The 17,258-nt window shown below is 41.4% G+C and overlaps 1 protein-coding gene across 3 annotated transcripts in view; it reads left to right on the forward strand.

The window, feature by feature from the left end:
• Nucleotides 1–259: 259 nt before the first annotated feature.
• apbb2 (amyloid beta precursor protein binding family B member 2) overlaps nt 260–17,258 on the forward strand; it is a 247,718-nt gene continuing 230,719 nt past the window's right edge. For all 3 annotated transcript variants that reach the window (XM_062981655.1, XM_062981652.1, XM_062981656.1), the window contains exon 1: nt 260–416. The gene's annotated coding sequence lies outside the window, so the exon portion shown is untranslated. The remainder of the gene's footprint in view (nt 417–17,258) is intronic.

Below are 17,258 nucleotides of genomic sequence, written 5' to 3' on the forward strand. Positions count from 1 at the left end.
AGGCAGAAGGAAAGCTCCCTCTTTGGCGCTTAAGAGCTCTGCAGCTTATGTGGCTGGTTCATTCATATGAAGGCGCCCCTTGTATTGCTGGGTGGCTGTTCTATCTGAAGCTGGAAGAAGAGACGGCGGAGCCTTGGAAGCGCCGCCTCTCCTCCTCCTCCTCTTCTTCCCTGCAAGGCCCGGCCTCGGCCAGCGGACGTCGCCCTCTCCCCGAGGCCTGCTCCGGCTCTGGAGGGAGGAGAGACGAGGAGAGAGGAGGAGGAGCAGCAGCTCCAGCAGCAGCAGCAGCAACGGTGGCATCCCCGCCGCCAGCAGGGGCCGGAATCGTTTCCTGGGGAAAGCGCAGCAGGCTGGGAAAGCGTTTCCGGAGGCTGCGAAGGAGGAGGAGAAGAGGGGAGCCCGGCTCGGCGGCTGCGGTGAGTCTCGGGGTCTCCCTTTCCGCGGGGACGGAGCCAGGCTGGCCCTTTCCCTTTCAAAGCAAGGAGGCAGGCTGGCTCTTTGCTCCTGCATCGCTGCCTGCTTGGGCCACATCTGCAGCGCCGAGCGACGTGGCCACCGCAGCGGAGGCAGAGAGGGAGGAGGATGCAGGGAGGGATGGAAGGGAGAGAGAGAGACCCGAGCGAAGGGAAAGGGAGGCGCAGGGGAAATCAACAACAACAACCATAATAGTATGGCTTCCCCGGGGCTGCACCTGGGCTAAAGTCTCAAGGAAAGGCCTCCCAGGTAACAGGAAGGGAGGATGGAGCACTGGCAGGAGGGAAAGCAGGCAAAAGGGAGGAAGGGAGGGTTGTACCTGGTTTCCCTGCTTTGTGCCTGCCTCTTTTGGGGCCTTTTCCTGGTCTCCTTCCTGCCTCTCTCGCCCAGTGGCCACATGGTCTCGGAGGGCCCTTCCAGACAGGCCCTATATCCCAGGATCTGATCCCAGGTTTTCTGCTTTAAACTGGAGTATAGGAGTCCACACTATAGTCTGGGATAAACAGAAAACCTGGTGGAGCCCCCAGATGGCATAGTGGACTAAGTGACTTGAAGGTTGGGTTGCTGACTTGAAAGCTGCCAGGTTCGAATCCCACCCGGGGAGAGTGCGGCTGAGCTCCCTCTATCAGCTCCAGCTCCATGCAGGGACATGAGAGAAGCCTCCCACAAGGATGGTAAAAACATCCGGGTGTCCCTTGGGCAACGTCCTTGCAGACTCAAGTTGCTCCTGACACGAAAACAAAACAAAAAACCCCAGAAAACCTGGGATCAGATCCTGGGATATAGGCCCCGAGATCCCTCCCAGACAGTTGTGTAAAAATCCACCTTGAACTGGATTATATGGCAGTGTGGACTCAGATAACCCAGTTCAAAACAGGTATTGTGGGTTATCTGCCTTGATAATCTGTGTTGTGTGTATGTTGTAAGGAGCCCCGGTAGCGCAGAGGATTAAACTGCTGAGCTGCTGAACTTGCTGACTGAAAGGTTGGCGGTTCAGATCCAGGGCGCAGAGTAAGCTCCTGCTGTCAGCTCCAGGTTCTGCCAAACTAGCAGTTTGAAAACATGCAAAAGTGAGTAGATCAATAGGTCTACTCCTCTGGCGGGAAGGTACTGGTGCTCCATGCAGTCATGCCAGCCACATGATCTAGGAGGTATCTATGGACAATGTCTGCTCTTCGGCTTAGAAATGGAGATGAGCGCCAACCCCCAGAGTCAGACACGACTGGACATAATGTCAGGGGAAAACTTTTACCTTTACTATAGCTGTGTGGAAGGGCCCTTGGTTTGTAGTCCCGTTTCTGGGGTTATTTGGAAAACTGCACATGAAAAATCACCTTGGTTTTAGTTTCTTAAATTACGTGATCATGGTTTTCTATAGGCAAGCAGATGCTGATTGGTAGATATGTTGGACCTTATCACATTGGGATATAATGTGTTTCTATTAGTATGCATCCCATGGAGCCCTTGGTGGTAAAATGGGTTGAACCCTCGTGCCGGCAGGACTGCTGACTGAAAGGTCGGTGGTTCGAATCCAGGGAGCAGGATGAGCTCCCATCTGTTAGCATTAACTCCACATGCAGTTGCATGAGAGAAGCCTCCCAAAGGATGGTTAAACATCAGAACATCTGGGCATCTCCTGGGCAACGTCTTTGCAGATGGCCAACTCTCTCACAACAGAAGCAACTTGCAGTTTCTCAAGTCATTCCTGACACAAACAAGTATGCATTCCATATTTTTAAAGGAATGGATGCCTACTGTATTGAGACGAGATGCATACTTTTCTTATCACACCTGATTGTTATGATTCTTGTGATTACAAAATACTGTGCTTTGACTCACCACACCATGGAAGGCTGATCCCTCCTGATCCATTTAAAAAACTTCCCACATCACTCTATGACCTTTTAAAAAGTATAGTTGCTGATGGGATGCATACAGATTTTCCTATCACACAAAAAAACAGTGCTTAATAATAAATAATTATTATTTAGATCTCACATCTTTCTCCCCAAGGGGATGCAGCAATGGAAGAATACTTAGTATTTCATACTTAGTATTTCTAATACTTAGTATTAGAATTCCATCTGCAACTGATTCCGACGGAATACTGATGGGATGAGGCAAACATCATGTGATGGGACCTGTTCTAAATCATACTCAAACAGTCTCAGAAACGGAGTATTTCCTAATGTGATAAGGTCCCTAGTTTCTTAGATATGGTTATCATGGTTTTCTATGGGCAAGCGGATTGTGACTGGCTGATGGCATATGTTCTGCATGTCAAAAGCTAGAGCTGATAGGAGGAAACTGGTGCCATTTTTGGAATCAGCAGATCAAATACCGGATTTACTCGAATTGAATATTCACCTTTCCTGGCAAAATTACCTTCCCAAAATTAGGGTGTGCATTCAATGTGCATAATATGGTGATCTTAGGCTGGATCTGCACTGCTCTATATCCCAGAATCTGATCCCAGATTATCTGCTTTGAAGTGGATTATATGAGTCTACACTGCCAAATAATAATAATAATAATAATAATAATAATAATAATAAAACTTTATTTATACCCTGCTCCATCTCCCAAAGGACTCGGAGATGAGCAGGTAATCAGATCAGATCCTGGGATAAAGGACAGTGTAGATCCGGCCTCAGTGCAGCGCCAAAGCAAAAGTGGAATCTACTTCAGGAGCACCTTACACTCGTCTTTGAGGGACGTCATCTCTGATTTAATAGCCATGGCTCAAGGCTATGCAGTGCTGGGATTTGTAGTTTGGAGAGACATCAGCATTCTTCGGCAGGCCCCGTGATCCCAGTCTACGGCCCCCATGACCTCATAGCATTGAACCAGGGAGGCAGCCACTATAATGCACACCTTTTTCGGCCAAAGAATGCACGTTTTGCGACTTCATATTATATTCAGCAGCAAATACATTTTGTGTGCGTTACATTCAATGGTGCATTAGACTCAAATAAATGTGGGTACATCCAGAAATAGAGCTAATATTTGAGACACAAAACATGTGTAGGCCAGTATTATTATTATTATTATTATTATTATTATTATTATTGTTATTATTCCAGCCTATAGGATTGTAGACAGAGCGAGGGGTTGACAAATGAAAAATGCGGAAGGTGTGAAAGAAGGAAAGAAAAGAAGTCAGCATTCAAAGAGAGGAAATGGCAAGCCGTTGTTGCTCATCCAGGGGCCTGCTCAGTTGTGAGCCTCCGGTGCCTTGTAATCCCTTTGGCATCTGGGGGAAAGTGACTTGTCAGCTGTGTGTCAAGGGACGTGGGGATGTTGCAGAGACTGCAAAACATAGATGGAGTTGAGATTTGGGCAGCATGGCGATTGTGAAAGGAAGGACTTCATGAACACACAATAGCTGCCTGCCTTTTGCAGTCATTATCAAGGCTATTTCAGTTCCTTTTAATAAGGAAAGAATAGAGTTGCCTCTAAACTGTGTAAGGAGAAAACAGGGCAGTAAATAATCTACCTCGCCTACTTCCAAATCTGCTTATTTTCAAAGCCACATTTATGTACCACTCAATAACAGATGTTCTCTGGGGAAATAAAGAAATGTCTTATCCTGGAAAGGATCTCTTTAGAAACCAACAACTCACAGTTTCTAGCCAGTCTGCATTTCTCCCCAAATATTCTCTGGCAACTTCAGGATTCAGAATTAGACTTAATTCATTTTGAACTGTGAAGATAGGCTTGTTTTCTTCTAGGTTGTATCATGAGGCTACAAAATACTAACTGGTTTTAGGTAATGTTGCTTCCTGATACCTACAGTTGTGTAATGTTAAAAAACTAATATACCGTCCTATGCTTGTCTACTAAAAATAAGCCCCGTTCGATTAAATGCATCTTTCTATTAGGAAACTATGAGGTCGCCATGCAAACGTTTAATTTAAGCCCATGTCAATGAGAAACATTGTTAATTAACAAGGCAGATTATTTTTCAGTGTAACTTCTTCAAATCTAATGATGTGGCCTCATAATAGAGATATAACCAAACAAGAAATAATATTAAGTGCTTGCTGTAGGCAAGGAAGGAATTGGCAGATCACCTCTGAGTATTATTTGCCTATGAAAGCTCTATGAAATTCATGGGGTCATCATAAGTTTGACAGGTGGCTTGAAGGCACATATATGCACACACACTGGAACTTACTGTTTTTACTTACACTTTCATGAGGATATACCACACATATTTGATTGTAAATTGTACCAGAAAGTGAGAGACTTCTACCTTGGTTCATCTATCAAATAGACAATTTTATTGGGAATCCCACATAAGAACAACATATTTTATGTGTGGCCAAGACCCAAAAATAATATATAAAACAGCCTTGTTTTTAAGTAAAACGATACATCTGAGAACCGCATATGTGGTGCTGATTGGGGTAAATTGTAGGGGTGACACGGAAACGTGATGTATATATTCAGTTTTATCATATTTATTTACTGTATTGTTATGAGTGTAATCATGTTTTATCAAACCTTTTTGTTTGGTTTGGTACTGTGATATGGCCTAAGGGCTAATCAATAAATTCACTTCTAATCAATAAATTTGCTACTTACACTTTCTAAACTCTGAAATGGTTTTCATATGCCAATAATGCTTCTCATGTTAAAGAGTCTTTACATACTGATTCTACTTAAATTGTTTAGGTTACATTGAACATTAAATTCTATTTAGAGTATTTGCACTTTTGTGGAGGCTACTTTTGTTGGACTAGCAGTGGTTCTCAACCTGGGGTCCCCAGATGTTTTTGGCCTTCAACTCCCATAAATCCTAGCTGGTAAATTGTCTGGGATTTCTGGGAGTTGTAGGCCAAAAATATTTTAGATTTACTAAGACAATATTTTAAATCACAGGAACACCACAAATTCACACTGGAGGACCTAGAAAATGCATAGAGAGGACATATTTTGTTGAATGTGTATAAATGAAACATGGATACCAGTTCCGTAGATACTGGGCTCAAACTGTATTCTGAATAGAGGCAGGAAGTTGTTAGAGTACATCTGCAGTGTGATCCTAAACATGTTAGAATTCCCTAATGGGAGTACAGAGTTGCAGCTTCGGTTTGATGCATCATTAATAAGAATTGTGCTTGCTCAGACCAAAGATCTGTGTAGTTCAGCGTTCTGTTCCCACAGTCGTCATCCAGATGCCTGTTGAGAAGATCAGAAGCAAGAGGTCAATATAATAGCTTTCTTCCAGTTTTCTCTGCAGTAATTGGTATTCAGATGGAAATCTATCTTCATGTCTAGTAGCCATCAATAACCTTATCTCCTACGAATCAACATGTCAGTAGTTCAGCATTGTTCATGACTTGATGGTAGTAGTTGTTTAGTTTTAATTTCTAGATCTTGTACACATACACACATACCTACCAGATGGTATGAGAAGCCAACACAGGGTATTTTCAGTTTTTTTAAAAGAACAATCTAGTGGAGCACCATCCCATTGAAATAATTGGAAATTACTTATGTTCCTTTGATGCTATGCAAATATGCATGGCATTCTAGCCCAGGGCTTTAATTTCAAACTCCATTTACTTGGACAGTTAAGGGACAATGGTGTGGTATTATGCAACTTCCTTTGGAATCTTTTAAGTGTAGCACATTTCTTGGGAACATATTCCAGAAAGGAAGCTGAGTTAATCTGTTAACAGATTCTTGGGCTGGCTTTTACCCAGTTTATTCTGTACCTCTGCTGGAGCAGGAACAATGTTTTGCAAAGAGTGGAACAGCTTGTTTCATGGTTCTGAAATGTCATATGTATAACCAGGGCAAGGTCTTTCCAGTTATTATTGAATTTCATTCCCTATCTGCCCTAACCATCCTGGCCACTGGTGAGGCATGGTAGGAACAGTCATTTATCAGCTTCTGAAGGTCCAAAGTTTGCTCACTTTGGATAGGTCACACTCCAGCATTGTTGTAAAGTGTCTTCCACTGTTGTATGAGTCTCCTCCAATCCATTTTTTATTACTGTGTTGATTTTTTGCTTATTTTTTTCCTTCTATAATAATTTTTTGTGAGCGTCCTACATCGTTTATTTTTGCATGATTTGGTAAGTAAGATGTTATTTAGGTGAATGTTGGATTTATTAATTTTTTATTGTTTTCCAAGTTTTTTGCTTAAATGGTAGGCCCTTGAATAATTTTCACTTATAGTATAGCTGTGTATTCTGTCGAACTGGGACAAATACATTGAGATAAATGCAGCTATTCAATAGGAATCCCTGGTTATATAATTTTGAGTGCTTCATGCTATATTATGATGAAAATCAAGAGGCCTTCTTTTAATGATTGAGGATGTTTTATGTTTTTTTTTTAAGCATCAGGTATTTCATTGTAACATTATTTAGGCAATTCCCCTTCATTAGTTTAATCCCATATGCATTGGGAATGTTACCTACTTATATTGTCTGGGTACCTAAAATACAGCTTTAGATACACATTTAACTCAGTGAAGCTTACTTCTGAACAGATAACAAGCCTCGATTCTTATTTACAGTCTGTTAAAAACACTAGAGGAATCAAATAAAAATACACTTAAAGTCTCTTAAACATTTTTTATATTTTCTTAGTGGGACTTGAGGTGGTCAAAGTTTTATTCTCAATGTATTATATATCTAGGGTATTTTCAAGTTGGTCGACCTGCCAGTTTAAAAGGCTTGGAATTGTGGGGTGGTGGCGGCAAAATTTACAAGCCAAATTTATTGTAATATTGGCGGTAGCTGAGATTTTCAAAAATGTCTCTCTGATTTCATTTAGCTCTTTAATCATATTTGTTTACAATGAGTGATTTGATTGCTATTTAAAAATTATCAGTGGTTTTATACATGATTATTAAAGGTAAAGTTTCCCCTTGACATTAAGTCTAGTTGAATCTGACTCTGGGGTTGTTGCTCATCTCCATTTCTAAGCTGAAGAGCCAGCGTTGTCCATAGACGCCTCCTACGTCATGTGGCTGGCATGGCTGCATGGGGCGCTGTAACCTTCCTGCCAAAGCGGTACCTATTGATCTACTCACAGTTGCATATTTTCATACTGCTTGGTTGGCAGAAGCTGGGGCTAACAACGGGAGTTCACGTCGTCCTGCGGATTCGAACCACCGACCTTCCGGTCAGCAAGTTCTGTAGCTTTGCGGGTTAACCTGCTGCCACCACATGATTATTATTCCATATTAAATTATTGAAGATCCTTGTGTTCCATTATATCTTTCAAATAGGTTTTTACTAGGTGTCATTACGTTTATACAGATGCTTGTTGTCTGCTGCTGTTGCTAGTAGCAGAGATCTCCAGGCAGAATTCTTTCTCATCTCTCCTACTTTTGTTGCCTTTTGTGAAATGACAGGATTAGAATTTGGAAACAACTATCTGGAAAGCCCGTATCCAAGTGATGGATATTGGCCTCACCAAACTGTTAATGGTTGCTTTGTTAGCTAATCGTAATCTTGTAGTTGTTGCATGTGTAACAAAAGTAAGGTGTAATGTTTAGTTTCCAGGAGGAGGAAGAAATACATAGTCAACTGAAGTCATTATAAATGTGAAAATGAATTGTATTAGAATTGTATGAATTGTTTTAGAAGTAGTTATAGCATAATGTACAATTCTATTTATTATTTATTTATTTACAGCATTTATATTCCGCCCTTCTCACCCCGAAGGGGACTCAGGGCAGATCACATTACACATATAGGCAAACATTCAATGCCTTTTAACATAGAACAAAGACAAACAAACATAGGCTCCGAGCCGGGCCTCGAACTCATGGCCTCCTGGTCAGAGTGATTCATTGCAGTGATTGATTACAGCTGCTCTCCAGCCTGCACCACAGCCCGAGCCCAATTCTACTGTTTTCTATTCTGTTCTTTTTTGACAGACAACCCCTTCCTCTTTGATTGCTTCTAGTAAGAGGAGAAATAACTATTCCAGAATCAGGGCTAGCTCACTCCGCCACCCCTCCCTTTGAAGGAATCATAAAGAGGGAAAAAAGATCTAGTCAGTCCAAGGCCAGCCTTGATATTTCCCTTTCCGCTGTTGAAATCTCATCAAATTTCTTCTCTTTCTTCTATTTTTATTCGATTTTCTTTTACTGTTTCTCATGGCAAAACCAGAGGCTCCTTATATTTCAACAACAACAACAACAATATTTATTTATAGTCCATAGACTTATTTGTAAACAAACAGTCATTTTGAATTCTTCCATCTCAGGAGAAATTCATTGTACAAAATATATCTACATGGTTTTAAGTAATACCTCTATAATAGGTTCTTCAGACTTGTTGCCATTGCGAGGAATTTTGCCACTATGAGAGTCACCCTGTGGCACTTATCCTCTAAGCTTGACAGTCAGCCAGAGACATATAGTTTATTGAAAACAATAGAAAAATATATTAACTCTATTATTTAGCCTCTCCAATACCATAAGTAGTTCTTCCTCCTTCCTGAAACCCAGAACTCTGTCTCTATTAGCTCAAAATCCTTTCTGTGTAAGCTCAACACTCTCTCAGCTTCAAACCCTGTCTCTCCAAAATCAAGAGCTTGTCTGAATTACCCCAGAAGTGAGCATCTGCCTTTTGGTATATTACATGTTCTTCCACAGCCTTCCTGAGTCATGATTGACTGCCTTCACACCAACTCCGCTTAGTGTCTCCTTCACACCTTAAAAACAATGGGGATGTTCTGTTACATGCCTACCTACAACTTTCTGGTTTTGAACCAAGATTGTCACTTATCTATCAACAAGTCAGTTTCTTGGCCTGTTCTTTTGGTTGATCTTAATTCCAGTGGTGGTATATGGTTTGTTTGTCATGTGTCTTGAAATCTCTATAGTAACCAGATTCCAGATCTGTGCACAGGTGCATTGTACTCCCTGTAGTCAGTGTTTTCATTAGTTCACCATCTGCATCGTATATATGCATACATTTCTGATTTGTTTCAATAAATACCAAGGGGAACACACTACAGATTTGGATCTAGTCCAGTCGTTCTCAACCTGTGGGTCCCCAGGTGTTTTGGCCTACAACTCCCAGAAATCCCAGCCAGTTTACCAGCTGTTAGGATTTCTGGGAGTTGAAGGCCAAAACATCTGGGGACCCACAGGTTGAGAAGCACTGCTCTAGTCTATGGATGAAAAGTAGACAGTAGCATCAGGTCATACTGCATACTACTTTCTCTGAGTCTGGAAAAACTAGCAAAATATTTGTGTCAGTTCTGGAAGTACTGAATGCTACAACTAACATGCATGTGCAGTGTTGTTAACTGTCATCAAGTCAATATTGACTTATGGTGAGCTTATGAATGAGAACCGTCTGGATCACAATATCATCAACAGTTCTGCTCAAGTCTTGCAGATTCAGGGCCATTGCTTCCTTGACTGAATCCATCCCTCTGTAATAGAATAGAGTAACTTTATTGTCATTGTACATTGAAATTAAATGCTTTCCCCAGCACACACCACAAAACAACACACCCATCCCTCCACAGTCCCACCACTACTGCACAGCCCCCAATGCCACATCAACGCGAAACCATTGAGTTCAACATAGCCACAACTCTAGGATAAAATCTCTCTCTCAGTCTGTTTGTCCTTGCCTTTGTCACCCTGTACAGTCTGCCAGATTGTAATAATTCAGAAAAAGAATATGCTAGGTGAGATGGATCCTCAAGAATGCTCTGAGCTTTCTTAAGGCTACGAGGCCTATAAAGTTCTTACAGAGAGGGGAGAGGGCAACTAATGATTCTCTGTGCAGAAGTAGGGAGCCTTTGGAGCGCCTTCCTATCTGTTTCTGTGCTGTTACCAAACCATGTGCAGATGCAGTAAGTTATAGAGAGGTGCACTCTCTATAGCACAGCAGTAGAAAGTCACAAAGTTTTTCATTCAATTGATGATTCTTTTAAAGTCTCAGCTAGTATAGTCTTTGCAGGTCCTTCTTTACCAGTGCTGTTGTAATGTCTTCCTCTTTTCATACTGCCGTCTATCGTATAATTCTACACAGTATACGGCAGTGTCGATGGAGCCCTAGTCCTCTTCTAATTTCTTGACAGCAGACTCCTTTCTGATTATTGCCGAAGGAAAAATTGAATCTCTTTTTTTTCAAAGAGTGAATTAGGTTGGTGTTTCAGTATAAAATCTAAAAAAGGATGGGGGTGAATGGAACACTTGTAGCACCTTTACGGCTAACTTGAAGTAACCAATTAATATCAGAGGGGCTGCTGGATTCCTTTGAATATGATTTTCCCTGTCTTTTCCCTGTGTGGTGCACAGGTTTGCTTCCGAAAGTGTAGAGGAAGTCTTTTATGTGAATTATTTTACTGATATGCATGTGTCAGAGTTTAAAATAAGATTCCTAAGGCATATTGGTAGGCACAGGACAGCTGCATAATCAAGAGAGGATCAGCTGTCCTGTGGTTAAATCTGAGAGAGTCCACATATTATAATGGTTTGAGTGTTGGTTTAGGACACTGAGGGCCCTTCCATACAGCCATATAACCCAGAATATCAAGGCAGAAAACCCCACAATACCTGCTTTGAAATGGGTTATCTGAGACCACACTACCATATATTCCAGTTCAAAGCAGAAAATGGGATTTTATTCAGCTGTGTGGAAGGGGCCTGAGACAGGGTTTGAATCCCTGCTCAGCCATGGAAATCACATTACCTGACTCAGAGGAAGCCAAAGGCAAACCCAATCTGAGCAATTTCTGCCAGTAAAACCCCACGATAGGTTTGTTTTTGGGTCGGCATAAGTAAAAAATGACTTGAAGGAACATAACAAAGTTAAATCTGAATTCTGGGGAAGATGTGTGTTTTAATATTTTTTCATGTCACACAGATGGAAAAATTAAATAATAAGCAACTGTTAATTGTACATGAGAATATTGATCCATAATGCTGTGCAAAACCTGTTCATGGAGGGAACAATGGAGTGGCAAATATGAGTTGAAAAATAATTCACAAAAAAAGGGTTATAGAAGCCTGTGGACAATTACAACAGAAAGGAGTAAACCATGAAAATGAGAAAAACCTGGCTGCCAGTATTTAAAAAACTCTAAAACCAGGACAGTAAATAAAGAACAATATTCAAAAACAGGGGAATCAGGGCCGGCTAACATCTTTGAACAAAGGATTCCCCCAAGCAGGAAGTAGCCAGGCTTTGAAGCTGCAAGACTATTCAATGCTAATCAAGCTGGCCAATTGCAACATTCACACTTGCATCAGACAGACAAGAGTTCTTTCTCTCACCCTGAACAATCCACAGATACATAAATCCCACTTGCCTAGTTTCCAACAAACCTCGCAACCTCTGAGGATGCCTGCCATAGATGTGGGTGAAACGTCAGGAGAGAATGCTTCAGCAACATGGCCATACAGCCCGAAAAACTCACTGCAGCCCGGTTATAGAACCCTTCAACGTGTTGGTTCTCTGAGTTATCGGAGGCTTCTATAACAGTACCGATTTCTTTCTTTATTTGTATAAAATTCATACATGAATGAATGAGATAGCTGACAAGTCTGTCATGCCATGTCTAATTTAGTTCTTAGTTCTTTCTCTGTTGTTATTTCATGTTCAAAATGACACATGACTTCTTTGTGTTGAATGCTGAGAGAGCATGTCATCTTTGATTGACTGTCATTTTATGAGAATCTTCTATGAGTCCTAATCTCTGCAGTATCTTTGTGGCTTAAAAGTGTGTGCTCATCGAGCTGCTTTCAGAAGACTTCAAGAAGAATTAGAAACAATCAAAGAAGTTAATAGTAATCTCAGAGAGTAGCTCCAGGGCATTTCACGGGTGGTATTACCTTTGCTAATTACAGATTTGATCTCGAGATCTTCATAGTTTTTTTCTTCTTTCTTTCTTCTCCATTAACTTTTGCTCTCAGGAGAGGATATCTTATGGAGCAATTAAACCAACACAAATAATTTATAGTCTCCAATTTGCATTTTGTCTTTTCAGATTCCAAGAGTGCCATGATTGCCATGATCCTTGTGTTATAATGTTCTTTTGAATGAATATATCTCTGGGCTCTTTTGGGGTTGGAGGAAGAGATTTCATTGTAGCTAAGAGATCTAATAAAGACAGAAAATCTATACTTGGTTGCAAGAAGTCATATCTGAGCTAATATGGACCGAGGATCCAGGTTAAAGTTAGTTGAAGCTGGATCCAGTAATTAAAAAAATGACTAGTTCAATAGCAATACAGTAAAGTCTTGCTTATCCAACATAAACAGGCCAGCACAATGTTGGATAATAGAAAATGTTGGATAATGAGGGATTAAGGAAAAGCCTATTTTCCTTAATTCTGTAATTCCTTAAACCCTCCTTGCATGCTGGAAGACTTTTGCCTAATGGGAAAAGTCTGCGCCGGCCATGTCTCGCTCCTCCTGGTGAGTACCCGGCGTATGGAAAGGCCCGTTGCGCGTTGCTGCCTAGAGAAACAGTTGTGGATCCGAGCGGAAGGCAGACTGTGTAGGATAATACAGAATGTTGGATGAGCGAAGGTTGGATAAGCGAGACTCTACTGTAGTTAGTCTTGGTGGCAATTCAACAAATAATGTAAATATTGGTTTTACAGCAAAACCTACTGCAAATTCAGAACGTGTGGTGATATCGCATATACATGCAGATTTAAGTATACATGTATTTCTTTAACTCATAGGTAAGTTTATTTCGCATATGTACAAAAGCATTTTTAAAGAATACTAGCTGTGCCCGGCCATCCGTCGCTGTGGCTTATGGGAATGCTTTGCTGGCCAGGTGGAATATCAGTAAATAGCCTTGCAACCTCAAAGCCTGGCTGTTTTCTTCTTATGGGAATCTTTGTTTGGTGAGCTGGAATACAAAGGAATAGGCTTGCTGCTTGGAAGGCTGGGTACCTGCGTTGTAGGGGAATGGTTTTTTGGGCTGCTAGAATTGCAATGAATAGCCTCACTACTTCAAAGCCTGGCTGCTTGCTACCTAGGGGAATCTTTGGTTGATCAGCTTCAATAGTACATAGTAGTATCGCAGCTTCAAAGCCTGGTCGCCTTCTACCAAGGTTAATCCTTTGTTGGTCTGGTTGAATTGCACTGAATAGCCTTGCAGCTTCAATGCCTGGCTGTGTTATACCTAGGGGAATCCTTGTTTGGCAAGCTGGAGTAGCACCCTCAATCAAAAAGCTGCTTTGAAGCCTGGCTACTTCCTTTGTAGGGGAATCCTTGTTTGGCCAGCTTGAATTGCACTGAATAGTCTTGCAGCTTAAAAGTCTGGCCACTTTCTACATAGGGCATCCTTGCTAGGCCAGGTTGAATGGGATGGAGTAGCCTCGTGGCTTCAAAGCCTGGGGGTTTTCTACCTAGGGAAAATATTGGTTGGCCAGGTTGAATAGCACTGAATAGCCTTGCTGTTTGCAAGCCTGGCCACTTTCTACCTTGTGGAATCCTTGGTTCGCCAGGTTGAATAGTAGTGAGAAGTCTCGGTGCGGCAGGTATGAATGCTGCAATTAGTCACCTTGATTAGCATTTAATGATCTTGCAGCTTCAAAGCCTGGCTGCTTCCTCCCTGGGGGAATCCTTTGTTGGGAGGTGTTAGCTGGCCCTGATTGTTTCCTTTCTGGAAATTCCAATTTCCCTGTTTTCAGAGTGTTGCTCTTTATTTACTGTCCTGATTTCAGAGATTATATTGTTCTGTATTATTATAGCACAGTAATTCTTATATATTATATTTATAATCTTATATTATCTGCTTAGACCTGGAGCATCTTTGGGAGCAAAATTAATATAAGACACTGTCTTATTTTCAGGGAAACACGGTATGACTTTTGTGGCCAAATTTGGTGTGATTTGGTTCAGTAGTTTTGTTGTTTACTCCATGGGAAAAACGCACATTACATTTTTATGTATATAGAAGAAGATAGTACTTTCATTCCATCTTTAGTAACTTCTTTTCAAAAATGACGGTGTTTCCTACTCAAGTTGTAGTGTGATCAGTATGTCAAAGCAACTAGCAAACATAAGTGAAGGTAAAGGTTTCCCCTTGACATTAAGTCTAGTTGCGACCGACTCTGGGAGGTGGTGCTCATCTCCATATGTATGCCAAAGAGCCAACGTTGTCCGTAGATGCCTCCAAGGTCATGTGGCCGCCATGACTGCATGGAGCGCCGTTACCTTCCCGCAGGAGCAGTACCTATTGATCTACTCACATTTGCATGTTTTCAAACTGCTAGATTGGCAGAAGCTGGGGCTAACAGCGGGAGCTCACCCCGCCATCTGGATTTGAACTGCCGACCTTTCAGTCAGCAAGTTCAGCAGCTCAGTGATTTAACCCACTGCACCACAGGGAGCGTCCAAGCAAACATAATCTAGGCCTAAATGCAGTTGGATCAGTGAGAACTTTGTTGTCATCACTTGTGCAGTTTCCATTAAATCCGTGAATTGATTCCAGTTCTATGGTTAATTGAATTTAATTTATGTATGTACATGAACCAGGATGAGAATATTGTGGCTGTTGTCATTTCCTATTTATGGGGATCCTAAGGTAACCCTATCATAGGAGTTTCTTGGCAATAATTGTTTGGGTGGGGGCATCATTCTCTTTCTCTGAGAGTATAACTTCCCAAGGTCACTCAGTGGGTTTGCATAGATGAGTGGGGATTTGAACCATGGTCAAAGTCCAATAGTTGGACCATTGCACCATGCTAGAAATTAGCATATAGTAGTGTAATTCTGTATACAAAAACTGAAGAACTGGGAAGAAGTGATTTTTGTGCAGAGGACTGGGAAACCACCTAAAGTCGATCTTTGAGCCACTGGGAGAAGGATGAAGGGTAATAGGAGCTGTTGTAAAGAGTAAGGGATCATTGTCCTACTCCCATTTGAAAAAGGACTTGGCTGTTCTGATGGCTTAGCCACAAGTAACCATATTATCTTAACATGGATTCTGCTTTCCTAATTTTGATGTAATTTTTTGGGAGATTATTAATGTGTTGTAGTAATTAAAAATCTCTGCTTGCATAAAATTAATCTGATCCAGCTTTAGCATGCGAGCTATCTGTTGCTGAGGAAAAGCTATTCTAATTCCAGCTATTTTAAGCTACAGTTATAATTAAAATTAAATAAATCTCTTTCACAGATACATTTTCTGCAGTTAAAAGTCCTATTTGGAAAGAAGAATGGATGACAGCTGTGTTCTGCTAGTCATGGTTGTCTCCATATAACCTTTTAATTTAAGGACCCATATGAAAAATCAAGCAGGCAATGAAGCTGATGGTTAAAGCATGAGCAGAATTAAATAGATCAGGCATCCCAAAAATATGATATTTAGTCATTGGTTAGATAGGAGCCTCCGGTGGCGCAAGGTTAAACCCTTGTGCTGGCAGACTGCTGACCGACAGGTCGGCAGTTCGAATCCGGTGAGAGTGGGTGAGTTCCCTCTGTCAGCTCCAGCTCCCGATGCGGGAACATGAGAGAAGCCTCCCACAAGGATGGTAAAACATCAACATCCAGGCATCCCTTGGGCAACATCCCTGCAGTCGGCCAGTTCGCTCACACCAGAAGCGACTTCCAGTTTCTCAAGTCGCTTCTGACACACACAAAAAATTGGTTAGATACTAAAGTTTAAGGTTTCTCCAACTTTAGCGATTGGCACTACTATAGGTTTTCTAAGTGCAAAGTGCCTTCAGTCAGTGCAGGAATATGTCTTCTAAAGAAGTTCATGCTCAAAGTCTTGTTTGTTTGTCCTATCATTTTCTTTGTTTCTGAAAGCAGTTATCTGGGGCGACAAATAATAAATTTATAATATGCATATGACTAAAAGTTCACAAGTATGCACCGTATAAGTTTTCACTTTCATGTTTATTCTCTGATTCTTTCTTGCTTTAATTCTTTTTTTTCCCTTTTTTTCTTTTTTCTTTTGGAAATCTTCTCTTTTGTTCCCTTACTCAGAATGGCTGTTCTGTAAAACAATTTACATTGGCAAGACTTTTTCTATGGAAATATTTCTAGGATTGTGTGCATATTCCAAATGAAAACCATGGGAGTAGTGAAGGGTACCTTAATTATCTGTTCTGTTGCTTTAGAGTAGTGGTTTTCAGCCTTCGGGCCTCCAGGTGTTTTGGACTTCAACTCCCAAAAATCCCAGCTAGATTATCAGATGTTAGGAACTTTGGGAGCTGAAGTCCAAAACACCTGGAGGCTCAAAGGTTGGGAACCACTGCTTTAGAGAGATTCCTCTTCCATTGACTGAATTCTCAACTTGCCCTTTACACCTTACTTTGCTCCTATATAACTATTTCTGTCTCGTTCCTTTTCATATACATGGAGCCCTCGATGGCGCAGCAGGTTAAACTGCTGAGCTGCTGAACTTGCTGACCGAAAAGTTGGTTTCGACTTTGGCCAACCCTAAGTTTCAAGTTCAGGGCGGGGGAAGGGTAAATGATCTTGGAGGGCCGCAATTTGGAGACCCCTGGCATAGATGGTATCAAATTAAGGATCCAACGGATCACTTGTTTCAAAATGAGATCAGGTTTCCATCTCACAGTGGGACAGAGATACTACAGTGTCAGCTACTGTTTTGATGAGGTTATAGGTTCGTAGGATTTCTTAGCTATCGGATATGGGGTGGATGGCTAGGGGGAAATCTTAACTTTAGGAGCAGGGGGGAAAAGACAAGCTCGAGTCCTCTTGCAGGTTCCCAGAAGATTGTAGCTGGAACACTGCATCATCGGTTAGCATTATATGTGAATCAATCCATGTTTTTTTGTGTAACCTGGCCTTGCAAATCT

The sequence above is a fragment of the Anolis carolinensis genome, chromosome 5 (genome assembly GCF_035594765.1).
Source record: "Anolis carolinensis isolate JA03-04 chromosome 5, rAnoCar3.1.pri, whole genome shotgun sequence".
NCBI lineage: Eukaryota > Metazoa > Chordata > Lepidosauria > Squamata > Dactyloidae > Anolis > Anolis carolinensis.